Source organism: Buteo buteo, chromosome 4, assembly GCF_964188355.1.
Source record: "Buteo buteo chromosome 4, bButBut1.hap1.1, whole genome shotgun sequence".
NCBI lineage: Eukaryota > Metazoa > Chordata > Aves > Accipitriformes > Accipitridae > Buteo > Buteo buteo.
Genome location: NC_134174.1, coordinates 8,154,239 through 8,181,195, shown reverse-complemented (window position 1 = coordinate 8,181,195; position 26,957 = coordinate 8,154,239). Strand labels below are relative to the sequence as shown.

General features: G+C 40.4%; 1 protein-coding gene across 4 annotated transcripts in view; it reads left to right on the top strand.

Moving 5' to 3' along the window:
* FAM107B (family with sequence similarity 107 member B) overlaps window positions 1-26,957 on the top strand; it is a 62,465-nt gene that overhangs the window by 3,426 nt on the left and 32,082 nt on the right. The window contains exon 2 of one of the 4 annotated variants that reach the window (XM_075024709.1): window positions 15,710-15,859. The exons of the other annotated variants lie outside the window; for them this stretch is intronic. The gene's annotated coding sequence lies outside the window, so the exon portion shown is untranslated. The remainder of the gene's footprint in view (window positions 1-15,709; window positions 15,860-26,957) is intronic. 4 annotated transcript variants of the gene reach the window in all.

Sequence of the window (26,957 nt, the reverse complement as noted above, 5' to 3'; positions counted from 1 at the left end):
CGTGTTCCAGAGTATCAGTGAAAGTATGGTTTGCAGCTTAACATGATGTTAAGCCTGCAACTCTTCTGTGTTTACTTAAAGAGCATGTAAGTTGGGGTTTCGATGTTTAATTTTAACATAAGACAATGGAAGGATTCAGCTGTGGAAAAAGAATTGGTCACATGCTAACCTGAACATAGAGCTGCAAATTTGATAGGAAAAGCGTTTTTTAGGAGAAAGGTAAATTATGGGGCTGGAACTACATTTATCAGTGATACTTTCTCTTTCCACATCTTGCGTGTTCTTGTCAGGCTTGTCTCTGTGCACACTTTATTTCTATTAATCCTCTCAAAACCATGCTGAAGTGGAAAGGTGCTGTGTCTTCCCACTGTCAGGAAGACACCTTCCCTTTGCAGATGGGGAATAAAAGCACAAGAAAGTAAATGGGTCGTCCGTGACTACACAGGAGGTGGGTAGTTGTGCAAGAACTTGAACTCATGTCTCCTGAACTACTGGCTAGTGTTGAAAGAACTTCCCCCTGCATGAAGGAGTAAGAGAAGAGGTACAGTGTGAAAATCAGTTTGGTTACTTGGCTGTGTTGCAATTAGTGGTCAACTGCTCTTTCACCAACAACATGCATGTTGGTCTTTGTTAGATTATGAAAAACAGGTGGGTTGTGTTACAGTAAGTGCTTAAACAAAGACTTTCATTGTACGCAGGAGAGAGAAAAAACAGTAAGGGACATTTTTCTTCTCCTTTCTACACCTGCCTTTAAATAGTGGATACTGTTTTTACAGATGGGTCTCTGGCTAGATCTTTGGGGAGGTCCTTCGTCTGGCCTGTTGTACAGTTACATGTGAGCAGGACCCAGCAGAAGGGAAGAGAAGGCTCTGCAGAGTCAGGAGGGTCATGGCAAGACCAGGACTGCTTTTCTGTGAGCCCAGCAGCTGGGTAAGATGATGTGAGTGCAGATCCCCACCCTGGGAGACCAGGCTCGTGCTTGTCTTTAAAGGTGGTTTCTAAAGGGGCAGCTGCTCGCTCTTCTGCTATGCACAGACACTCACGTAGCTGCTGTTCCCTCCCAGCTGCTCTTCTGCTTCAGGGCGTCGGTGCGAAGGGCTGTGTGTGTTGCATGACAGTGGAGAGCTGCGTGTGGCAATTCTCTTGTGGCAGAAATCTCACAGGGGTTATATGAGCAGGGAGCAGTGGCATCTGCAAGAAAAGGAAGGATGTGGACTTTTCTTCGTCTTTCTATTTAACTCGAAAACACCGGAGGATACCTGCTACTTCTGTGTGTCATCACACTGGGAAAACTGAAGTTTGAAGTAATGCTTTTCCTTACAGCACTGTGTTTGGTGGTTGACTGTTACAATTGCAAAGTCTGTCATTGTTTAACTTTAGTTTCAAAACATGTTTCAAGCTGGCAGCCTACTTCCTGTGTTCAGGCCAACACTGTAAGTTTTGTGCAGTGAAGGGTAGGAGACTCACAGGTGGGAGAGCAGCGTTCCCAAGTTGTGTCTATAAAAGAATAAGCCACAGATTTTGGAGCAGTTGTGTGCAGTGCTCTGTCCACTGGTCTGTATCACATTTTTAAATAATATTTGGAATCAGTAGTTACTCTAATTTTTTAGCCTGCATTTGTAGCTGGAGGGCAGGGTTTGCGGTGGCTTAGTGCAGTTTGCTTTCTAGTATAGATCTAGTCTGGCTTGGAGTTAATTAAGTCTTCAGCAGGTCATCAGCTTGCTTAGATGGGACAAGGATCCTAGTTTCATGAGCAGAGGAGCACAAATGCAGTAACGTATGCCTTATTTAGCTTTATTTATCCTAGAAGCAAAACTCCTGGATTTGCTTACATTTTTAAAATTTCTCTGGCAACATGAAGCCAGAAGGTTGCCTTTTGTGCAAATACATACTGTTCTTCAAAGAGAAGAATAGTGCAGTCATTTATGAACAGTGGGACAAACTCCTTTCTTTTAGATGAGATCGATTTATTCATTTTTACATTTATACTGCACTTTCAGGCAGCATATGTGCCTGCAGGATGAACTGTAAAATCTCTGTTCTGTCCTTTAGCAAATCTCAACCTCTTACATTTACTGCCCCTCTGTATGAGCTGTATTGGAGTCCTGTCGAGAACTATATGTACGATGATGAAGTGTGAAACATGCTCGTGCTTTAATGTCCTGGACAGCAACCTTGCTGTTGTTGTGGTGGGATGGGTCTTATTTTTTACCTTGTACTCAGGAATTATTAATTTTACCTGTAAGCTAGAGAGCTAAAACCCACAAATGCTTCTGAAGGAGAAACTGCCCTCGTGTTTGACTGTGGTTGAAGCAGTCCCTCTGCTTTGCGGTATAGTTTATTTTAGGGAGGGGAAACTGAGTCTTGAAACTGTTTGTTATTGTGTAGAGAGGGAAGCCCACATTAAGCTGCTTTTGCTTACTTGAATATTAGGAGTTCTCCTGTCCATCTTGGAAGGATGTTCAGCTCACCGTGCTTGTGCCTACTGGTACTAGCTAACTCACCAGGTCTGGTAGTGTCTGCTCTAAACGGGAGCCAAACACTGCCAGTCAAAGGTATTTCAGTAGTGATGGCATTCAGTGGGTCTTTCAGTGGCGAGAAGAGGATGATGATGGGAAATAATAGAACAATTATTTTCATTCCTTGCCTGTACAGTGAATGGGTATTCTTAAGACCTTGTGTATATACACAGGCTTTTGTTGTTGTGCTAATAATAAAGCAGAATTCACAGCTCTGAGTAGTCAAGACGATGTGACGAGAAGTGGGTCAAGACCATTCGTGTGTGCATAACTGCACTCCTAATCTAGGCCAGTGCCTGTGCTGGATGCTTCTAAATAAGCTGAAAAGATTTCAGTGGAGCTGGAGTTTATGCTGTCAGATGGGTGAAGTGCACCTCTAGCTGGGTATTGCACTTAAGGATGGGGATCGGAATGGATGGTCTTGAGTCACTTTGCATGTTAATATGACCATAGAGGAAAAGCTTTACTGTTTAGTACCTCTGAAGAGCAAGGAGTTTAGTTTGAGCCAAAGGAAATTTTCTTCTTCCTGGCAGGTTTGGTTGCTGACCAGCCCTTCAAATATGTGCACTGCTCTGCTGTTTCAACTGAAATACATCTCCACTACCTCAGTTTCTTCTTAAGTGTCACTGAGGGAAAACATGACTTGCTGAATATCCCACTGCATTGTTTCTGTGTCCTTCAGATTTGCTGCGGTAGTTGAGCTCCTCCGTGCCCTTCAAGGAAGAGTGGATGCCTGGGCTCGCCCTGAGATGCAGGTTGGGCCTTGGCTGTTGGTAGAGGAAGAAAGCCAATTTTCATCTGAATCCACTGGGATTTGGGGGTTTATTTTTGGAGAGAATAGGGAGGCATTTGATTGGGTTATGATAGTCTTTGCATTATATTATGGTTTTGTATTTTTTTTCCATCCTAGAGCGTTTCAAGGTAACTTGTCTTTGAAGATGAGCATGATGAGAAGATGAAGATGAGATGATGTCATATCATGCAAGCTGTAATATGCATGTTTAACTCTTATAGTACCCGGCATATCACTGCTGTCCCCTGAAAACAGTCTGGCAGAAATTTATAGCCAGGTTTGGGTGTCTTAAGGGAATGGAGGAAAGGATGGGGAAAGAGTTGTGGTGGTTTGGGGATTTTCTTTGGGTGGGAGGTGTGGTTTTTTGGTATTTCTAAAAGTAAACCAACTTTTTCTTCCAAGCCTTAAAAGTACCTTTGAGGCCATCCTTCTATGTAATGTGCAAAAGCAAACTGGAGTGCTGTGGATTGTAACCGACTTCCCAGTTGTGCTGGCAGTAGGTTTTGCAAGTTGGAGAGATGACCTTTCGTGGCTGGCTGCTAGAACGAGGGTGAGCAGTAAGCACGGCTTGCCTTGCTGCTCTCCCACCTTTCTCCTGTGTCCTTCGTCATACAGAGCAGCACAACGACACACTAACTGATCAGAAATGCTCAGGCGCAGGGAGTCTTGTGTATTCTGGGGTTGTCCTGTACATGCTATTTGTTACCACAGATAGCAACTGTGGGGAGCAGGATGGCTCTCCAAAGGCAGTCTAAGCATTCCCATTACTCTTCATTTACCCATTTCTTCTTTCAAGTACAAGAAGGCTGAATAAGTCATAAACTTCTTATGCAAAATATGAGTGAACATATTCTTCCTTTTTCAGAAAATGCCTTAAAAGCTAGCTTTAGAATACAAGAAATTTAATGTCTCTGAAAAGCAGAAGGCATGTATCTCTTGAGGCGAAGCCATATCCCATTGAAAAGACTTGCACAAATATTTTTCTGAAGTTCCAGCAACTAGAAAGCCAGACTTGAAGCTTGTTAAGAAGGCTGTAGTTTGTGAATGTCCATGCCGGTCAGTCTCAGGTGGAGGATTTAGTTTAAAAGGCTGAAGCATGTGTTACAGATGCCATTGTATCAAAACACTCACTGTTTTGGGGAAGCTCAAATCTGAGTTCTTGGGCCCATCTTGCTTTCTCTGTAGGTAGTGACTGATGAAACTGAGCAAAAAGAGGGAGAGGTTGGAGGCATCAACTGGCCCTGTTTTATGCTACATCTTTTTCCTAATTGTGCAGAAGTGCTGTACCTTCAAGTTTCCTCTATAAACCCAAGAATTTACTGAATGTGCAATGACTTTGATTTTTTTTTTTTTTTGCAATGTAATATGTAAACAGAATAAAATTAATTTCCTTGCTCAAGGATGCGAGGACAAGTTAGCACATGAAGTTAGAAAATAAGTGTGCCAACTATTGTTTTGTTTTCCAGTGGCCTGAGGGCCCTTCCTGTGTAGCACTGTCTCTCTAAAGAGACAGTCTCTGCCCTGAGGAATTTACAGTTTAAATAGGGAAGAGAGAGTGAGTGAATGGACATTAGAGACACAAAATGGTGAAGCACATTGGTTGGTTTGTGGGTTTGTTTTTTTTGTGACATCAGCTCAGTGGTTTTGTGAACTTGAAGTAGAAAATTTTTTCTTGCATCAGAGATCAGTTTTGCACTGAATGCAGCTGCTTTGCTGGAGAGCCAGATTTTTACTGAAACTTCCAGTGTAGATGTAGCTTTATGTGTCCATATAAAGGTGCTTCGTCACTTATGTTTATTTCATTGCAGGAACAAATTTTCACACTGTAAGCAACCCTATAGGGATCTATATACTTTCCAGCTAGTTAAGGCCTACTTTTTCTCTGTAGAAGTGCTAAAAAAGCATCTCTTCAACCTTGTTACCTGTTTCCAGGTAACTAATATGATTAACAGATCCAAGACATGTTCTTTTAGCTAAATGTAATCCATTTGCCAGCTTCAGCCAAAAATATTGCAGGGAGGAGCAGCATAGGCCTATAGTAAATCTTATTTTCAAAGAAAACAGGACTTAAAAAAAGTTAGACCAGTACTTTTGGCTAGAAAATTTCCGCAACTGATGTCACTTTTATTGTGAAATTTTATAGCAGATGACTCTAAAAATGGGGGCCAGTTCAAAATGCAGGGTCAGAGATTGGTCTGGTCAGTGATGCTGGTATAGTTTTTAAAGGAACTGGGTGAAGAACTTCAAAAGAGGGGGAAGTATTTAAATCCTGGGGGACTTCTGTAGCAGTGGGCCGTATGGGTACCTAAGAAGCTAAATTTTCTGCTCAAATTGTAATTCAGGTATCTGTCTGGTCTCTTCCTAATCCACTGCCATGATTTCCTGTGGCTAAGTAGCTCTTCCTTTCCTCAAAGCTGTCGCGGTGTTGCTAGCACAGGATGACTACAGACAGCATCTGCCAGGGAAAAGCTCTCATTTCTGTGGTGCTGAGGTTGTGGTCAGCTCAGTCTGTGATGGACTTAACTTTGCACCCAGAAGGATGCCCAGGTTTTATAATGCTATGCTAATTAAGGTCTTGGTGTCTGCCATATGAAATTCTTAATTGCTGAAGCATCCCCGTATCAGCTTTCAGTAAAACTGTTTTTTTGGAGCCTTTTTTTTTTTTTCCCCTCCCTCAGAATTATGCATGAAAAAAGACTCTCTAGCTGCTGAAGCACAATGTTGTCACCTGTTTTACTTTCCTGTGTTTTATCTGTATTGATGGAGGGCTTTGTTTTAATGCTTAATTCTTTTGACTGCCATCATCTGGTAGCATACAGGGGGAGGGCTGCATTTGTAATGCCTATTCTGTGCACTGAAAGGCAAGAGTTTAGAATGAACTTTAAGGTAGAGGAGTGTGTGCTTTGAAAGAGCTTTTTCCTTCCATCATTGACTGAAATTGAATTAATGAAGAGTCCTATCAAATTGGGCATAGCATGCATTGATAAAATGGTGCTTCGTTAAATGACTGCTGTGAGGAATCATTTCAACCCCTTCCTCCCATTTTAGTATGGGATCTTAATCTCTTTATTACAAGTAACATCAGGACTAGTAGACTTAAGTATTAAAGTTTGAGCTAGTGGTGAGTTCATTTATTCCTTTTTCTAATCTTTAACAATGAAGAAGCCTCAGTTGGTTTCCTGTTCAGCTTTGATGCTTGACGAGACTTGAGATTCATCTTTATTTTATCTCCAGAATCACACTTTGGTTTAGGGTATTTTTTTCTTTCTAATAGGAAGCTGATTAAATGACTGCTAAAACAGCCACAAATGTAGTTAATTTACTTTCTAAGTGCAGATGTTTAGAGTGCTATGAAGTCAGGCAAAGATTGGATTTAGAAAGCACCAGATTACACATACTAGTCAACAAAACACTGAATATCAAAGATAACTCATTACTGTAAAAGCAATGAAATAAGGAGCTCCCATTCCTACTGGGTATTTTCCCTCAGGAAGGGGACTGAAAAAAAATCAGTACTCTAAAATACAACCATTCAGATTCTTAAGATTAAATGTCTTTGTAATCCATGTACTGTTTCTTTTTTTTTTTTCCTTTTTTTTTCTTTTTAAACTGCCATAGTTAAGATGCTGTGAGCTCAGCTTAGGGTATCATGGTTTGCTAAACAGGAGGCTTAGAAGCATACTGTAACAAACAGTATTCCTCAGAAAGGAAAGGATATGAAAGCTCCACAAGCCATTTACAAAAATTACAATCATTTCAGTTAATGTAGTTAAACTAGGTAATTTCTGCTTAGAATTTTATAGAGTCATTGTGTATTTGAAGAACAAACTGTGTCAGGGTAAAAAAATCCTTCCAATATCTATTTAAAGTAGATAAATATTTATTATTGTCCTTTTACAGACTGAGAAACAAAGGCTGAGTTGACTTGCCTACAGCTATAACTAATTAGTGCAAGGATAGATTTTTGAACTTGGGACTTTGAACCAAGAGAAGAATAAACAGGAAGGAAACATAATGAAAAGATAATATAAACTTTGTATTTTGAGCATAAACTCACTACCCCGATATAGAAATCGTCTCATAAAGGCCTTTAGGCAAGTAAGGCAGCTTAAAATGCTGCTTCTTACTGAAAACAGAATCTGGTTAGACCGTGATCATTACCTTACTCGCCAATTTTGTGCATCTTGCATTACCCCCATTAAGCTTCTTGCTTCTGAGAAAATTCCTAAAGACAAATCGGAATTCCAATTAGGTTTTCAAATAATTGAAGGTCAAATGAGGAGTACCAGGCAAATTACACTTCATCTTGAAAAGCTGCAACAAAATCATGCTAGAGATTTCCTTTACTTATCTCCCAGATGGATTATTGGTGTGAGTCACCCGAAGCATTTCTACTCAATGTGGAAATGTAGCTGACTCAAAGACAACTGATTGGCATCGTTTTATGGGATGTCACTAACTGCAGTTTCATTAAATTGCAGTTTTCCTCTGTGCTGGTCAAATGTTAGTTTTCATTACGATTTGGGCTGAGCATAGAATAAACATTTCTTTTTTGCTTTTGGTAAGTTCTTTGGATCGCAAGGGCCATGACCATTAATTTTTTTTAATGTAAAGGGCGGTGCTTAAAGCACAATACTCACTTGCTTCTCCAAATTGCATGCTGGAGGGGTGGTAGCACTCACGTGGTTACTGCACCACTTTAGTATTTGTGCGTTTTGGGAGAATAGTGTGGTCCTATTATAGGGTTTGGGATGCCCTCTCCCCCTGCCCTTTTCTGGAGATGCATTTGGAAGGAATTTAATTAATTGCAGTACCTAGTGTTTTCAGTCAATGCCTTTGTGTCACTGATCAAAATTAAGACATAAGGAGTTTTTAGTGGCATTTCTGTTTAAGTTTAAGCAATTTCAGACTTTCTTTATGACAGTTTTCTGTTTATGAACACGCCAAGTTAAGAAGCAAAGCAAACTTCTCTTACTTTTCTGGACTTCTAAATGTCTTCTGTGCTTCTGGATGTTGTTTGAACTGGATTCCTTTGCCGTAACAGTCTTTTTTGCTCTGGTGCTTGTGATTCATTTAAATGTGAACTAGGCAGCACTTGACTAATGGAACACCTAATGTAAATAAGTGATAGTGCATGCTAGAGAATCAAAAGGTCCTACAATGAACAATGGTGCTCTTTAAAACAATTTAAAAATCTTTCTGCAAACCAATTTTGAATGAAGAGCGGATGAATGGAAGTTTAAAAGCTTGAGTCATTGAAGTTTGGGACATTTAAAGCCTAGACTAGGTTTAAGTGTTACTACTTTGAAGTCCTTAATGGAAGGGGAGTAGAAGAACATTTTTTAAAAGGGCTTTCTTTATCTTTGCCTAAAGTTTGTACTTGAATCTAGGGTTTGAAGTTTACAGGGTGGGTTTGGCATTGGAGTGGGAGTATTGACAAACTATTCAATGTAGGGTAGTCAGTTTAAATCATCAGATTTTTCTGTTGTCTTCCTCTCAACTCTTTAACAATATAGTCTCTACTGTGAATTGTGTGGTGTGTTTTTTTTTTTTTCTGGTGTGCATTTTCTACGTCTCTTTTATGGGAGGCTTGAATTTACAGTGCAGTTCCTCTGCCCTTCGCTTGAGTAGTGTATGTTAAGAATATGAAACTTTTTATCCTGAGCCAGCTTTTTTGAAGCTGAAAACCTAACTTCAGAAGTTAAAGGCCCTCAGCTGAAATCTGGCTAAGGTGTACACATATGTGTGCAGTAAATAAAAGCAAGCTGCCTTGCAGTGGTTACTTGTGATGGCACCAGGCTTTCTCTCCTCCCAGCCCTGTTCTGGACTCTGTGTGTTGCTTTTCACACGTGGGGTGTAAAGCACAGGGTGAGGCTGCGTGGCTCTGTACAAGCATGTATGTATCTTCCAGAGCCAAATGACGATGTTGGACTGCAGGTGGGTCTGTGCCTGATTCTGCTCTAGGGTTGAACAAAATAAGCAAGAGAAGTAATGGAGAAGGGGATAGTAACTGGGAAGACTTTTAGTGATATGACTTGTCCTCAGCTGAAGGCTGGGATTAAACTGGATGTATTCTCATTGCAGCAGGGTTAGACCTTGTTGCATTATCCCATCTGTATAAGACAATTTGTTAAAGGTTAATAATTTCTTTTTTTTTTTTTTCCGAAAGTGAAAGATACTTTAGATTATGGGTGTCAATTATGTAACTGACAAACAACAGGAAGTTTGTAAAATGACTGAAAGTGGTTCTTGCAAGAATCTGAAATTTTAATCACATTCATCACAGTGATGGTGTGTTTTTCCTAATAGAAGAGGTTTTTGTACTTAAAGCTGGAATAGTTTTGGCTTTGGGGGCTTTTTCTGTTTCTTTTTGGTTTTTTTTCACTTTTTCTTATATGTGCCACAGAAGCCAGAGGTATCCTACAAGACACCTACTTTCAGAAAGAATGCAGGCAGGTAGTACATTAGAGTTTACCTTTTCATCATCATCATGTTTGATAAATTTTGACCTGATCTCTGGATTGGGGAAGAAAAATGGGTCAGACTGTAATACTAGACTGGGAAGAAAATGACATGTGAGATAACAAAAAAAAAACCAACCCCAAAACCCCTGTTTGTACCGTATGTATTTCTGCTACAAACTGAAGCTATAAACTTTCTAGCTGATCTGCATGAGATAAGCTTGCATGAATCTTTCATACCAGCATCACAAGCTTGAACTCTTCTGTGCTGGATAACTAAATCCCTGTTGTCATCCAGTTCACATATAGTCAATGTAGGGATCCTCCAGCTCTGCCTTCCATAAACCTTGGTTTTGTTTTCCTGACAATTCATTTCCTGTTGATCCAAATTCTTAGAGGGTGTGTTTTTTGGTTGTTTTTGTTTGTTTTTTTTAACGTCCTTCCAATGTGCTACTTGTAACTGTTGTCTAGCAGCAGGGGAATAAGCACTCTCAGAGCCTGGACTCCTGGCTGGAGTCTTTCGTTACTCAGCCACCAGTTTACGTAAAATTTAGGGGAGCTTTGTATCTTGGAGGCTTCAAACCCTTTAAAAATTTGGCTGAAACCATCCAAAACTTATGAGGAGAGGTGCGAGTGCACACTTAAATTATCATATAAGAAATCCAAGAAGGTAATTTAACTTAAATACCTGACCTGGTCCTATATTTGCTTCTTCATTATGAAAAGGTCTTTCTGGATATATTTGCAGCTTAGCTTTGCACCAAGGGAACTCCTGGTGGTGGCTCTTGTAGCCCAGGTCTTGCAGTCCAGTTTTGCTAGAGCCATACTGATTTAATTAAGATGTGGACATCAGAATAGTTCTTAGATTCTTCCTACTTTGTGTGGTTGTAAAGGCGCAAAAGGCTGCTGTGCAAGCAAACCACACCAATTTCCTTCAGCTCTATTTAACTGTCATTTGGTGGGTAGCTGAGGTGGGGAATAGTAGATAACACTTTTATTCTTGCTAACTTTCTGACCAATGAATCACATGAAAAATTTTTAAAGCTGAGGACGGGAAAAAACCCTGTGTATTTCAGTCCATGCATTTGGTTATGACTATAAAGGCGTAATGTTCATTTATCACGTCCTTCTAGAAGCTTTTTGTAACTGAATGAGCTATTCCTGTACTTCAGTGACATGTGCATTGCAAAGTCTTGAAAATTAGAATGGATAGGAAACTCTTGTTATTTCAAATTGTTCTGTATTTGTAAACTGGCTTCAGGTCTTCTGAGTTGAAAGACTAACCACTGAATTCAACATACTGCTGGGTTGTATTACAGAAAGATAAAAGTTGGTTTTACATGAAGTGGAAACTTAGACACACTAGTATGAAACTCAGTAAGCTCACAGTGAATATACGTTGGCTGGTGTTTGGTTTGGTTTTTGGTTTTGTTTTTGTTGGGGTTTTTTTGTTTTTTTGTTTTTGTTTTTTACAGTCAGGGATCATATTGTAAAGTGATTTCTTTGTATCAGTGGCCTGTCGCATCATGTAGGATCAGTCTTGGCTTAAATAGGAAATACTTATTAAGGAAAGCTGCTGCAGACCTGAGCTTGCATTCTAACTGTATTATCTCTGCTGGCCAATAACCACATGTTTTATCTGGTATTCTTCCCACTGCACGAACATGCCTAGTGAGTAACACATGAAAAACAAATATAACAAAGTTTGATACATTTGGTCAACTTGCAGGGTATAAGGAACTAATTATTTTTTCCTACTTCCTGCTTTTTTTTAATTCAAAACTTACCTTTTTAATACAGCATTTCCCCTTAACAGCATAGACAAGATTTTTTCCCATTTCATCTGCGTGTTAGTCTTTCTATGAGGATGGCTATGTTGAATGATGAATTTGGGTTTTATTTTTTAATTTTTTTTAATATGTAGCTTTCTTATTTGGATCTTGCAGGAGTTACGTAGTAACTTTTTCTTTTTGTTGTTGTTTGTTGTTGTTGTACATAAAAGGAAGGCTAAGGACCACATTCGGGGGTGGGGAAGAAGGATGTTCAGAAATGTACCACTTACTGCTATCAGTAAAACTTTAATTAACTAAATGCTCTGTCTGGCCTCTTGCCCATGTAATAAATAAAAATTGGAGAGACTCTCCTAAGTCATTATTACCTGTTATCAGAAATACTTATGTTTCCATTTACATTTCAGTCACACAGTGAAGCTGAAGAAAAATTGGCTAGCAAGCCTCTATATGCAAAGAAATCTTGGTTATTCAGGTTACACAGTTCCTTACATTTGCGTTTTTGCACTGGTATCCTAAAGAGTCACCTTTATCAAGCCATTCTGTATTTAAAATCACATTTGTATATACAAAAAGTATGGATCATGCAGCAAGACTCCTGTTGACTTTGCTTGTAAGGTCTGCCCAGGGCTGTTGTCTCGATTTACTGCAATATGCAGGATGCTACCTGCAGAATTCCTTGGAGAAGAAAATTCCTGTTCAGCAAAGCCTGTGCCTTTCCTCCTCCTGTACCATTAATTTGGTTCCTATTGATGTGAGGTCTTTCTGCAAGTGCTGCTCAACCCAGTAAGTCAGGATTTAAACCGTCTGAGTAGGTATTGGGCAGCTGGGCTGCCAATGCAGATGGTGGCATGTCTCGCCTCTCCCAGGAGGAATGAATGTCCCTGCTCCCAACCTGTGTGAGGTTTTGGGTAGTTCTCAGCTTTTTCTGCTGGAAACTGGTAACAGCCTGCCCACTTCTCCAGAAAGGATTGAACTGGTATAAGTGCTGCGTGCAAGTGGTTGTCCGTTGCGTGCAGTTACAGTGATGAGTAATGAGGAAGGAAAAAACAACTCTGACTGCCTTGCTTTACTTTTTGTACCCGAATCTCCCATTTTTTATCTCTAATCTTCAGGCTCAGCTGACGAGGTTTAACTGCAGGTTCTAAAACTGAGCTGATTACACGCAGATCTGCGGGTGAAACATTAAGCTGCCAGAAGGGAGACTTGCCATGCTGCCTGAGATGAAGCGGTGTCTTGTTAGATCCCCATCAGACATACTGCATGTTACTGTGTCCTTCCAGAGCTCAGTGGTCCCTGGGCACCGTCCTGTACCGCACAAGAGGAGAGTGCAGGGGCAGCCTCTGCACTGTGCTTTAAGTGCAGCCCTGACACTGGGTTTGAGCTAGGACTCCCGTCAGCTGCAGGTTTGGCATGACTCCCCCAGTCATCCTCCTGTGGGCTCATGCTGTGGGATTGTGGGGTCCTCTCTCCAAAGGGTCACCCACATCACCTGCTGCAGGAACCGGTGGGGCTGTGCTCCGGTTGCCCTTGTGCAGTGAGGGTGCTGGCAGCCAGGGATGAACTCCGCACAGCATTACCTACCACTGAGCCTGGCCCGAGCCTGCTCCTTGGTTGCCCATGTCCCATACATTGCAGATGCTGTTGGCCCTGTTGTTGCAAGAAAGCATTTATAGTAGCTGCTTTTCACCATCAAAATGATTATTTTGCTATGAATCAGAGCTGACTTAAAGGCAGGTAGAGGATGACTCCCTAAGCCAAGGTATCTCTGCCAGACCCCTAAAGCAGTTGAGGCTTACTGCACGTTAGATGTCCTGAGCTGCTTTGTGGCTTCTCCATGTCTCGGAGGAGGGTTTGCCACAGCTGATGATAGCCTCTTGTGACAGCCAGCAAAGTGGGGGGAAAGGAAACGTCATCCTGAAATCCCACTCCCTACAGATGGAGAGACCTGGTGACCGTGAAGTGGGATTCTCTGTTGAGAGCTGGGACTTCCCAGGGCTGCTCCTTGGGGCACAGTAAAATCCATCATTTTCTTCCAGCTCGTTTTTTTTTTTTTTATTTCCTGGTTCACCACTCCAGTTAAATTTCCTTTAAAGTGCTGTTTACATTTGCCACTTTAAAAATGTGGGAAAGGCTCTCTCATGGCAGGCTGCAATATAGTGCTAGTAATTATTTCAGAGATGGTCCGTGCATTGCCTCTTGCCCTCTCATCTGTCATCAGCTCCCTCCTGTGTTTTGTGAAGTTTTTGCTTCGCTGCTGACTGTGGCACAGCAAAAAGTGAGCTCATGCGGAGCTCAAATTACTGTTGAACCAGTTCAGATCTCTTTAATGGAAACCTTCCTTCTCCAAACCCTTTTGCACTCATTTTACTTAAGTCATAAAACTTCTTCTGTTTGAACTTTATGAAAACAACCCAAAGCCCTCTTCTCTGTTAGTTACAAAACACTTTGGTTCCTTTCCCTGTTTGTTTCATATTATTTACTTAACTGTGGCTGGAGTAGCGTCTTGGGGTAAAAAGACACTGCTTCTTAGCCAAACAATTTAAATTTTTCATAAAGGGAGATGTATAACCAAACTCTTTGTGAAATGAGTTAAACACCCGTTCCAGCTCAAGCTTTAAATAGGAAGTGTGGATCATTTCAAAAGCCAGGAAAATTTGGACATGATAGAGTATGGATGCGATAATACTTTTCAGCAGCTGTGGAAATAAAGGAAAACGTCTGACTGGTTCTGGCAAAAGCTTGCATGAATTTATAACTTAGGGTGTATGCGTATGCTCTCATGAGACAGAGTGAATTTTTGCAACCGCATGTAACGCTGAGCGGTATGCGAGCATCAACCCATATTTACAAAATCCTGCGGTAAGTGTCTTTTCAATTTTTTTTAATTTTTTTTCCTGAGCCAGAGATGTGCCAGGATCTGTTGTAGACCTTGTTAAGTAAATTCCATCGCTCCTGTTGTAGTCTTGTTCTGCTTTTTGGCTTTCTGTGCTACTGGCTAATCTGTTAGTGATGCTTAAGTTTAAAGGGACGTCAGTTGCATAGTCATTCATGTGAAAAAAAAAAAAATTGTATATGCTTTCTGATTTTTGTTTTTTCTCTGAACTCCTTATGTTACCCGTTTTTTTGAGATGGTGTGATACTGTCTAAGTTATTTTGGCGGGTTGTGAAAAGCTTTTTAAAATGGTCAGCCTTGCATTTAGGCAGGAAAAGCTTCAGTATCTTCTGCCTTCAGAATTTCAGCGAACCCACGATCACTGCAGAATCATTTGGGTATGGGTTCTCTCCAGTTGCGGTGTTTGACTTTCGCAAGGAACTGTACATTTAAAAAAAAAAAAGAGAAATAGTAAGATCTTTTAGCCTTACAGACTCAATTCTCTGTACGCATTCAGTAAATGACTCTTACTGAGATCAATGGCTTCCTGTATTTTATTAGCACGGCAGTTTCAGGTGGTCCTGTAATCTCACACTTCTTTTTGTAATTATTTTATAAGGAGAAGGACCCAATTAAACCAGTTCAGGTTTCTCTGTTACAGTGCTGTTACCCTTGCTCAATACTAACACGCCTGCCTTGGCTGACCGTCTGCTGTGCTTCCCAAGCTTCTGGCATGTCCCCCTGGCACTTCTGTATTTGTGCCTAAAGCTCCTACAGTCACTTATGCAGCCGTATCTCTTTGACCATCTTTGCCTCCTTTTATTCTGATGTGTACACAAAAGCACGCAATCCGATGTTTGCTTTGTATTTCTTAGCCAACACAGTCTGAGATCACAAGGTGGTTCCACCTCTCTGTGCAGGACTGCTCTAGAAACTGAAACCTCCCAGGCTGGAGCTGTGTGCCCCTCTCATCCGCATCCCCTGTGCGATTACTGACTCCTATGCCAGCCCCCCAGAGCAGGGCTGATGTAGGGAGATGGGAAAAGAGAGGGGAGCAGGGAAAGCGGGTGGGAGCTGCTGCAGGGCTATCTGATCTTCTGAGCCAGGTGGTTTCTGTTGTTGCCAGTAAAGGTAAGGATAGAAGGGAGGCAGGAAAGAGGGGCCATTCTATACCTGTAGCAGCCATCGCCCAAATGCTAGCAGGAAGAAAAGGAAGACTTTAGCTCTTGGGGCAGTGTGCCTCTCAAAGAACCGTTTTTCCACTTCTCCAGGGAAGAATAACACAGGTGAGCAGAGCCTGAAGACTTTCTGCTGGACATATATCTGACATGCATCTGATCCTGCTCTGGGTGCCTGGTGTGTGGTAAAGCAGCACTGCTGTCGTCTTCACTGCTCTGCTATTTAACTGGTAGCTCAACGAGGTATGGAAGCATCTGCTATGTTTGTGCCTTTGTTTTATTGTACAAGCATCCTACCAGTGTTGTGATACAGTGAGTCTTGTCCGAGATGAAGTCAGAGGAGTGCACTTTAGATTATCTATTGGGGATATGAGACTTAAACCCTAACTGTAAATTCAAGATTGGCAAAGAACTGCTTTAGGATGGAATGACCCATGACTTTGGTTTGTCCACTTTGAGATCATCTTTGAGTATTTTGTTGAATGTATGTATGGGGTAGGTCTTCAGGATTTTGTAGATCAAAACATTAATTTAAACTGGATTAGAAATACATAAACGTAATGGGGGGGGGGAATCTTATTTGTAAATAAGTTTAAAATAAATGTGTAGTTTAGCCATAATGAAATATTCAGACTAACTTAACCTCCCCTAATCCCTTGATCTAAGCACCTTAAGGCTTCCCCCCATGCCTCAAACACTTGTGTCCTGTTGAAATTTACTGGTTAAGAGGTTGGAACCAGGTTTTTTGAGAAACAAGCAAAATTTATCAGCAGTCTTTCCGTCGTATTCAGAGATACTTTCTTGATTTTTATTTCATTCAATAAATTCATTAACCACTCATTTCAATTCAATAAGTAGTTATTCCAAAGCTGAGAAAACGATGAAGTCAGAAATATGATTAAGATAGAAAATGATAACTCTACTAGTTCTAAAATCTAGAATCAGGGCCAAAAATAATCAAATTGCTAACTTTAGGTAATAATTCATTTCATAAATTTGATCTATAAACAAAATGTCCATTCCACTTCGTGCCCAGCCTGCTTCAGGTGATTTTATCTAAGTAAATAAAATCAGTTTTGCTTTGATGGTTTTCTGAATTTACTCTGCCTTCACTTATGTCGCTTAATGCAACCTTGATAGGAATAACAGCTGAAAATGTGTTCACTTAGGACATTAGAACTGAGTCATTTTCCATGTGTAATAAAGAGTTTGAATAAGTGTGTGTTATATGTGACCAATTAGTGCTGTAATTTATCTGCCTCTTGAGCAAACAAAAGGCTCATGTTACAGCAACCCTTCTGCAGAGAATAACTGAAACAGAAAATGCTACAAATATTTAACAATCAAGATTTCTGCTTAAATAATTTTCATTTTTAGCATCTGTTCATTTCTAGAATACAAATCAACACCAGTGTTTTCTCCTGTGATATGTCTTGTGGAATCCTTTTTAGCTGAAGTGAAAAATGGAGGCATGGGATTATTTTGAACCAGCATGTACTTTGTTCTTGATGTCAAACATTGAAACCCACAGACTGCAAGCTTTGAATATGCAGAAGTTGCCCCTGGCTGTGCGAGAAGATATTTAGATGTGCAGATCATGAAGAACCTTCGTGGCCTTTCAAGGAAGAACTACCTTGTCTAAAAACAAGTTTAAAAATTCAAGCTTGCTATGATTTCTTTCTTAAATCTAATAGATGCCTGGATAAAGGGAATTAGTCTTAAGAAGGAAGTCTTACAACTGGTTTGAATTAGATTTCAAAGGTGAGGGTTATGTTGGTCATTTAAAACCTTGGATTTCTCACCACCACCAGAGTCAATAAATGGCAATCTAACATGAGGTTCTGGTCTGTAAAGGGCCTTACGCAAGTTAAAACAGATGTGGTTTGGGATCATATTTAGCATCTGTGGCTGGTGATGGAGTAGTACATGAGAGGAGATGACTTGTTCTCACCAGCACGGGATGCTTGTAGATCCAGCTGATATGGAGCCATTATTTATGCGTGTTTTGGCTAGCCCTTCAATGCTGAGTTGGAGAATGCAGGTCAGCTGCACCAGTGAGGCTCTGGTGTCTGAAAGAAGATTGCGGATCCTATCCCAGTGCCCCTTTCCAGTACTTTTTGGGCTTTTGGAGTGCCATGTGGAAGGCTTCATGAACAGTCGGCTTCCTGGCTCCCTTTGGCACATAAGACTATTAGTCATCTGATATTTATTTGCCCAAGGGCAGCCACTGCAAAAGTTAGCATAAAGGGTAGCACCTCCAAGGGAAGCAGAAGGGTTGTTTCCTTGAGTCTGTGCTTCCCCGTGTCATCTCCAGCCAGCATCCTGCAGCACATGCATGGATGTACGCAAGATGCATGGGCAGGAAAGGGACCTACTTCTACACAGTCTCCTCTATCAGTCACTGTGACCCTCTCGCGTGCCTTTTTGGCTCGCTGGAGGAAAACACATGCTTCTTTGCATGTTTGCTCAGTAAATAAAGGAAATGGGTATCGAGTACATTATATCCTTCCAAAGCTTGTAACTATTTTACCACCACCACCTTTACTATTAATCTGAGTATTTGATATCAACAAAATCACAGTAGATGAAATAGCATTTTCAATTCCAACTGAATGGGATCACTGTAACTGTTGCCAGGCAGTATCTGAAGACATTTCTATCTAAATACAAAACCTAACCAATGTGAGAGAGAAGAAGAGACTGCTAATGAGATTACAAAGTAAAATATCGACAAATGACATTCTCTATCATGGAGTCTGGGGAAGGAGGAGAGCGATTTATGCAAAAGAAATAAAAAGAGGCCTTGGTTTGCCTGTTAATTATGGATACAGTTTGTAGTTTAAACAATGGGATTTAATCCATTAGCTGAATATTCCTTTATAGTAGTGAGAAAGATGTTTTCAGAGTGAAGCTGAGCCAGAGTTGCATCTCCAGAGGGTGATAGCTCTTCAGCAACAGCAGTGAACTGGGGTGACTGGTCTAGACCTGGTGGGAAGAATTCATGCATATACCATCTGCTGTTCAGTGAAGTTCCCAGAATGGCTTTGGATAAAGCCCTCGATTGCCCTTTGAGGACACAGAATGGATATTTCTCCCCCGCCTTCCGAAGCCCTTTGAAAGGTGGTTAGTAATACACATGCCTTCTCTGAGAAGTCAAGGAACCCTGGTTAATTTGTCTGTCAGTGATATCAAATGAAGACATTTTAATTTGCTTTGCAATTTAGAACAACAGAATACTTCAGCATCTCTACCACCCACCTTCTGTTAAATTGGTTCAACATCAAAAAGCTTTCACTGAGGAGAAGTTTTCTTTTGTTTTACATGGTCCATGCTTCATTTTGCTTCTTGAATTTTGCATATGGCTGTCTCCTATGACGACATTTTTGTAAAGGAGTTGTGCATATTCCTGCTGTTTCTCACATATGCCCTTCTGTGCAGGCTTTGGATGGGGGAATGATACCATTTAATGCCTTGGTAAAGGTTTTTTTTTCCGTGCTTAAAAATAAATCAGTCTTTATTTTAGAAAACATTTGCCCAGTGATGGCACCTATTAAGCATAAAATGCTTCTATGATATCCATTGGAAAGAATATCCATGAATAAAAAATGAACTACTTGAATCGATGCTATTACTTTTCATTCTCTGCTTTCTTAGTCTTGCCTGTTGCTTTTATTCTCTTTATTAGCTTTCCATGATGGTGGAGTTTTCCTTTCAAAAGAGGCAACATGGCCCAGTTATTTTCTACTGCTTTGTTTCATCTGCAGTGCACACAGTAATGTGATAGGAAAGTTGGGAGTTATGATTTCAGAACTGCACATGCAGATAGTTTGTCTTTAAATCAACCTTCTTGTTCTTCCCCTGGCTACTGCTTGGGTCTTTTGCTGTATCAGCTCTTGCCTTTTACCTCTTTTTATTATTTTGTTTTATGGTATGTTGTACGTAGTCTGTGAACACAAAGTAAATTGATAGCCTCTGAATCGGAGGGTATTACAGCATATTCCTGATTAGATGAGGTCTCCTGGCTCTCACTTATTTAAATCTTAAATAATCCAGAGCATTTTAGGTATAAGTATAGTTTTAATAATAAAACTTACCTGTGTTAAATTCCTGGAGGTTTTTGTCTTTGTAACGGCAGTCCTCATCAGCATTATTAACTTTCAGATGTTCACTAAGGCCAAGTCTTGTTCACTTCTCTTCAGTATTCTTTTACTTATTTAATAAAACACCGTTGTTATATCTTTGTCACATCTGGACTTATGTGCAGAGGGTAGTGATGATTTACTGTCTTAATTTCAGAATTTCCAGATTTTATGTGAAGTACAGTGGCCAGTGTTCATTGAAGCTGATAAACCTTCCCCAGAGGAAAGCTAGTTTGATAACAACAAAGGACGAGGATGATAATGAGAGTCACTGGTTTGGAGAAATGCGTAGGTGTTAATGCTAGGCAAAGAATAACTAAGCATATAATGGACAGGTAGTGAGAGTAACCCTCCAGCACTGACTTCTGTTCACACCAATTTTGTTCCCTTATTCTTTTTATGATCGCAAAACTAGATTCTAATTTAGTGCAGATTTTTATCTTGGCCTTTCTTGTTAGCATGGAGATGGTCACAGCTGGTGGTAGTAATGAGCCCATGTACTGCACACAGTCAGGGGAGACTGCAGTTCATTGCTGCTGTGCCCAGCCCCACTTAATGAAGCTTTTTGAGAGCATGCAGCAGTAGTGTGTGCATTTTATGATGATCACAGAGCCTGTTGGATTTTAAATGCATTTTCCTTCCAGAAGCATGACAGGGTTTTCATGCAGCTTGGTGCTATGTTTAAGGTTACATCACTATTTCCATTATAAACCCCTCATTTCCAGTAATGGTGCTGTGCGGCAGCCCTGTTACAAAGTACTTAGAGGAAAAAGGTTTTGTCGAGATTAAGAAAGGAAAAACTTTCAGCCTCTTCTAATGTTATGGTCACTAAAAATATTGGAAGGGAAGAAAACCTCCGAGTGTGATTTAAAACGGGCTTAGATGGAGGAGTTTAAGGTGCTTGGAATAAGAGGCATGTCCTCACTGTGAGGATGTGGGGAAGGTTAAAGGTAGAGTGAGGTAGCACTTTTCAGTAGGTAAGGACTGTGAAGTTATTGGCATTGACCTAGAGTAGTAAACACAAATGTTAGCAAGGCTTCTGCAGTGAGTAGGGGCTATGAGCAACTGTAATGTTCTGCAGGAGTTAACTGTCCCAATGCACTGGGAGCTGTGCCAGCCACAGGCTCTGGCTGCAAAGCTGTTTCTCTATATTGTCATTTCTATTAAACGTGATTGCTGATGAAGAGCTCTGGCTCACTTTATTCAGCTTGGTCCTAGAGTGGTGTCTTCTGTTTTGTTGGTAATTGTCTCTAGCTTGGAAGGGAAACTCTTGGATCTCTACTGGTGGCATATTTGTGACTTGTAATAGACTTGTCGGTGACCTTGGACCACGTGCTTCACAAAAACGTAAGAGGAAATTAATGGAACATCTGACCTTTCTTTTTAAGGGTCACACTTTCATTTCTATGCTTTTTTACTAAAGTTTCATGAATTGTAAGTTAATCTGAGTTGCAGTGACTTTTTGACTAGGGTGAAGCATTATCTTGCCTTTCTTTTTCTTGCCCCATTTTAAAAAATTTCCTTTCCTTGATCTGTGAAACTGGAATTCTAGATGGTGCATGAGATAGTCATTCCTTGCTCATATACTTGGATCTAAACTCATAATAGTTGGAGGCAGTTTGTGGTATTCAATTAGTGGAAAAGGAAGCCTTGAATTAATCAACTCTGTTACAATTAGTAAATTAAATCTTAATGGTTATATCGACAGACTTCTAGTGCTGCCCTTGTGGACTGTTGTAGCAATTCCGCAGCGTGCAGTAATATTCACTTCTAAACTGCAAGTCTATTAAAAAAGAAGTGCTGTCTTTGCATGACTTCAGTTCTAAATCGCCTGTATTAATTTCTAATTTCCTAATTTTAATGTAAAGTAAATGAATAGTTGATTTAGAGCTAATAAAGAAAATGGTATGTCAGATTTTTAGAGTGAGAGGGGATCTTCTGGCATTAATGCTAAACAGGCTCATGTCTTATTCAGCCTACAACTTTAGTCTGCCAATCAGACTTTGTTTTTTCACATATTTTCTTAATAGTTTGCACATTTGGGAATTGCTTTTTACAAGAATCATTAAAAAAAAAATCAAATAGAGGTGATTCATCAAGATCTGTTCTGATTATTAACAAAAGCTTGTTATATATATGTGGGAGTATACGTATATGGTACATACGTATCTGTATGCTTATGTGTCTGTTTTAAAAAAGCAGGCTTCAGGCTTTAACCACATGCAGAATGTAATCACATTGTTTTTTCTTGGCTATGTTTGTGGCCAAGAGATGGACTTGGCCAAGAAATGGACTATTTATTCTTCTTTTAAGTCCACAAATGGACTTAAAAGGAAAATAAATATATGGAAGCAAGAGACACACTTGGGATTATAAGGAAGTCTAATATTCTCCGCCAGAGTTAGGGTCGGCTTTTTTTGCAATGATGGAAAATTCAAGAGTCTTCTGTTAAAGTTTAAATAGGCAGGATTTGAAATTACTGCACATATAGGAGTGTAGTAGATGGTCAAATGCAGAAGGGCTAATCTTACAGTGCTCAACTGGGACTTTCATGATCCATCTTCAGTTTCCAGTTCTACATAAGTTCTCATATAGCTTTGGGCAATAGTTTGACTTCTGGGTTTTGTTTTTTGTGTTTGTTTTTGGTTTTTGTTTTAAATGTTTACTATCTTACCAAATAAGGAAGTTAGAAGTGTTCAGTGGACAACTTCAGGCTTCTGCTCCTAACTTTAGCCCTGGGCTACCGTGACGACCAGTCAGGTGGGGAGAAACATCTCCAGAAGGTGACTCCAGATTTATGCACTTCAGAACACAAGTGAGGAAGTGAATGCGAGTTGCCCAGGAGCTGTGGTGTATTCTGGTTTTCTTCTCTGCTGTTGCAGCCTTTCTCTAGTCTGTGTGCTTCCTTCCAAGCAGTCAGGGACTTGCTGACCCAGGTTTGCTCCAGCACTTATCCCAGTGGGTGTGCTGCTCTGCTCTTCAGTTGTTGGCTCTGTTTCTGCTGTCTGTTTCTGCAAGTTACTTGAAAGACTGATGTTTAGATATGAAGCATGTCTTTTGTATATATATTTCTGTGGTGTACTAACTGTAATGACAAAGTATTATAAATTCCATTTTTGAACCTGGGGGGGGGCATGTGTAGGTTTGTGAAGGGGCACCATCCTACAAGCTGACTACCTGCATACGTGCATGCTCCTAAGTACAGAGTGCAAAGCAATTCAAAAAAGCTCTTAAAACCGGAAAAAATGCCTGTGTCTAATGAGAAGTCTTGTGCTGATTTAAACATATATTTGATTTGAATTTATTTAAATAACTGTGAGAACATGTGCTACCGAAGCCACTTTTCTCAAGACCTAATTGCTTTGAAGTCTTGAAAAACTCATCTTGTGCGTGCACGTCTACAATTCTAAACATCTTTAAGATAAATGTAGATTAATGAAGTGTCTTGAGAGTGCTTGCCTATACATGCACTTAACCTAAATGGATGATGAACTGAATATATGAATGCTTCATTACAGTGAGACAGGGGCGAGTCTAAAGTTTTTAATTTGAATGAAGAAAGCTGGGACTGACTTTCATATGTGTCCAAATTGTGCTCACTTGTCTCTTTGCTAGGAGTCTGCCACGCATTTACAGTCTGATCTCATTCCTCTCCAACGGGAGCAGATGGGTATTCTTGAACTTGGCCCAAATTCCTAGAAAGTCACTGCACTGACATTTTGTAAAGGTGTGAGAGGGAGTGGGAATTTGGATGGCAGAGGGTGCCATAGCAGAGAATGATACGAGGAAGAAGCAGCAACACTTTCCTTCACTTTATTCAACACTGTGGCGATGACTGTGAATATAAAATATTTCAGTGTGGTGGAATAAATGCTTCTCTCTCTTGGCATCTAGGTGCCATATCAAACGGCTCCTTCTTGCTTGATTTTTATCCCCCCCCCCCATGTAACTACCTCAGAATTATAATTCTTAATGACACTTTCAAATTGAAACATACTAATACTTGATTCTTTCCCTCCCCCCTGCCCCCAGTTCAGATTTGTATGGGAATTTTGGCTACCTTGTGGATATTTTGAGGCCTATGGAGAAGATGGGTCTGAGAGCCACATGCAGGTATTTGCTATTCCTTTCCCCCCCTGGACATGCCTGCCTGTTTCCTTGTGGTCTCAGTGTTGCTGTTCCCCTCCAGGGGAACCTGGGAGGGACCTCTCAATGCCCAAGAGATTTTGAACAAGAACATGACTTTGACTTTGCTACCTGTTGTTATCTAAAGGAACAAGCAGAGATGAGCGTATGTGTATTATTGTAAATGAAATGGGGGGGGGGGGAATCTGAGATGTTATATTTAGTAATAATTATTTTAAAATTTTCCACATGGAAATGTGATTCTGCCTTTTTTAACAGGCTATTCTCACTCGCAAGCCAGACTGATAATCCTGTTTGTCCACAGCTTTTCTGACTGAGGAGCTCTTGCTTTGCTTGAGGGGTTGGAGATTTTGTGAGCAATCTTACAAGTTGGTTATCCCTAATTTAAATAAAGTGTTTAAGAGAACAGTGTGTGCTTCTGATGGAGTAACTTCTAAACACAAAATTCTCTCGCTTCTCTCAAAACATTAAATATTCACACCAGGAAAGGTCTAGTAGCTTTCCTTTAAAATGTGTGGCATCAGTCTCAGTGCCAGCAAGATTCTGTGTTAGACTGAAATTGCCATATTGTATCAGACTACAGTTGTCTCTTTATTTATTAGATACCTACTTGTGTGATGGGCTTTTCAAAGGGAAGCTGAGTACATCTTTTGTTCTAGATAGCATTAGTTTAATATGTGGAAAAACTGTGTCTCTGGGTGTGTGTAAAATCACACACTAAGCTGAATTATTGCTTTGGAAATTATTTTCGGTTGCTGAACATCGATTTTTTTGCATTATCTTCTTTTTTTTTAAGTTTCAATTTATCAGTTATTTTGTTCCACTGTTCCAGCAAAAAATCAGATATTGTTAATTTATATATTTTAAGTCTCTTGGATGAGATGAAACTGTGTAACAGAAGATTGAAGCAGGAAAGGGAATTATTGCTCTTGAGTGATTAGATGTATGCTGTTTTTCACTATCTAGCAAGAAAACTGGCAGATGTGTAGCCTGCAAACCTGGTATCTATGTAATGCAGGCTGTTGGAGTTATTATCGGTAATAGCTCCGACTAGCATGGACTAGTCTTGTGTGCATCTCTACAGTACATGAGTCATTTGCTGCTGTCCTGACTGCACAGGTTTCTGTCTCTTACTGACTGCTTCCTTCTTTGTCTTTACGACAAAATAGCCAGCACTGAAAATGGCTCCTGTACAACCACACTGCTTGATGTGAACGTACTGAGCCGTGTCCTTGAAAATTACACGACAGCTTCCAGGCGCCTCTGGCATCTGTACAGTGCTGTGGTCTCCGCTTCAGTGTGCCGTATAAACCATGTGCAGTTTTTACCAGGCACTTATTCAGCCTAAAGGCACTCTGGTCCCATATGAAGCACGTTGCCATTTGGCACTGCTGTGTCAGCAGAGTGGTTTAGCAGTACATCTAAAAGACACACCAAAGAAAATGCAAGGAATAGTCTGCCTTTCAAGCTAAATATTCAAGCAGCTGCTTTGGAGCAGAAAGCCTGCCAGTTCCTATAAAACCAGTTCTCTGGATGCAATGGATAATAGTATCCCTTGCTGTTGAATCTCCTGCCTTGTGAGGACCAGACCTCAGCTGACATTTCTCATGCTTTTTACCCGTTTTCAGGCCTGCACATGTGTTTGTAGTGTGGTTTTCTTTTAAACCATATGATACAGTTCCTATAGTGAGGCTTAATTTAACTCTTGTCTTCTCTGTTTTACATGAAGCATATGCTGACATCCACTCAATTCTTTTCATTAAGTATTTGGCAGTGTAATTATGTATGAAGAGTCATTTCAGACCATGCTGACTTATACCTGCTGAAAGATCCGACCCACAGTGTGTATTTCTCTCTGGGTTTTTATTTACTCAGCATGTGGAAGACACGTGCAAATATTGGGGGTGGGGATGGAAATAACCATCAGTATTCAAAATCTGCCATTGTTTCTTTATTTCACTCTTAACTATCAGGGTTATATTTAGTTTGCTATATTAAAATAAAAACGGTGATCTGTACTTGCTGATATGCAGATTGTATAAAGGATTTAGAAGGGAATGAAAAAATTTCATGTGCTAAATGAAACTTTTAAGTTTTTGGTGACTGCGAGGTTAATTGTTTGCTAATGAAAGCTTTGTAATTGCTGTCCCTCTTGGAGGGACTGGGCCTCAAGGGATCGCTCAAATAAAGGAGAGACTCCTTGGATCCTGCCTATCCTGTTACTTTGTTCAGTGGCAAGTCTGGACCTAATAAGAGATCACTTGGTATTTTTTTAGCCTCTTCTTGAACATAGGTTTCAGTAGCAGCTGGTGAGCCATTAGACTTTCCTAAGACTGCCTGGAAATCCCCGAGATGGCTGGCCACAGGCATTTTGTCCAAGATTCAGGTAATGTGCAAGCTAACAGTTGTGCAATTCTTGCACCCCCGCTCCTGTATATGCTTTATGGGATTCAGCTTAAATGGGTTTGCATACAAATGTCCTGGATCCCTCATTGTGTCACTCTTTTTTTGTGAGACAGTTTTGCAATAGGCATTACTGTCAGTCTGTCTTGTTACCTTGCGAGGAAACAAAATTCATGCCTTCTTTCACAGTGTATTCACCCTGAGTCTTTATCTGATCATTGACCTGTTTTATTGTTGTCTGAGCTTTGCACATCTGCAAGATTCGTCTTTTTTTCTCCCCATTAACACGGATGCAGAACAGGTGGATGTTTTTATGAAATGGATGTGACATCTGAGTAGATAGTTGAGAGCTGAGGCTGAATCACTGAATATTTTGTACTCTATGTCCATCTTTGCTGTAGTCACAGTCTGTATTTCACAGTTAGCATGCAACTGAGTGACAGGCAGCAATGGAAATTGAAACTGGGGCAGGCCTCTGACTTCTGAGGTGGTAAGCCAACGTACTCTGGATGTGATATAGCCACTTCTAGAGATACAGATACAGAAGCTGTAGTTACAGAAGAGCTCAGCATTACTCCAGCTTCTACAGCCTTTTTTCCCCCATTTGAACTTTTTAAAGAACAAATGGCTGATGCACCAAGTGAACAAACCTG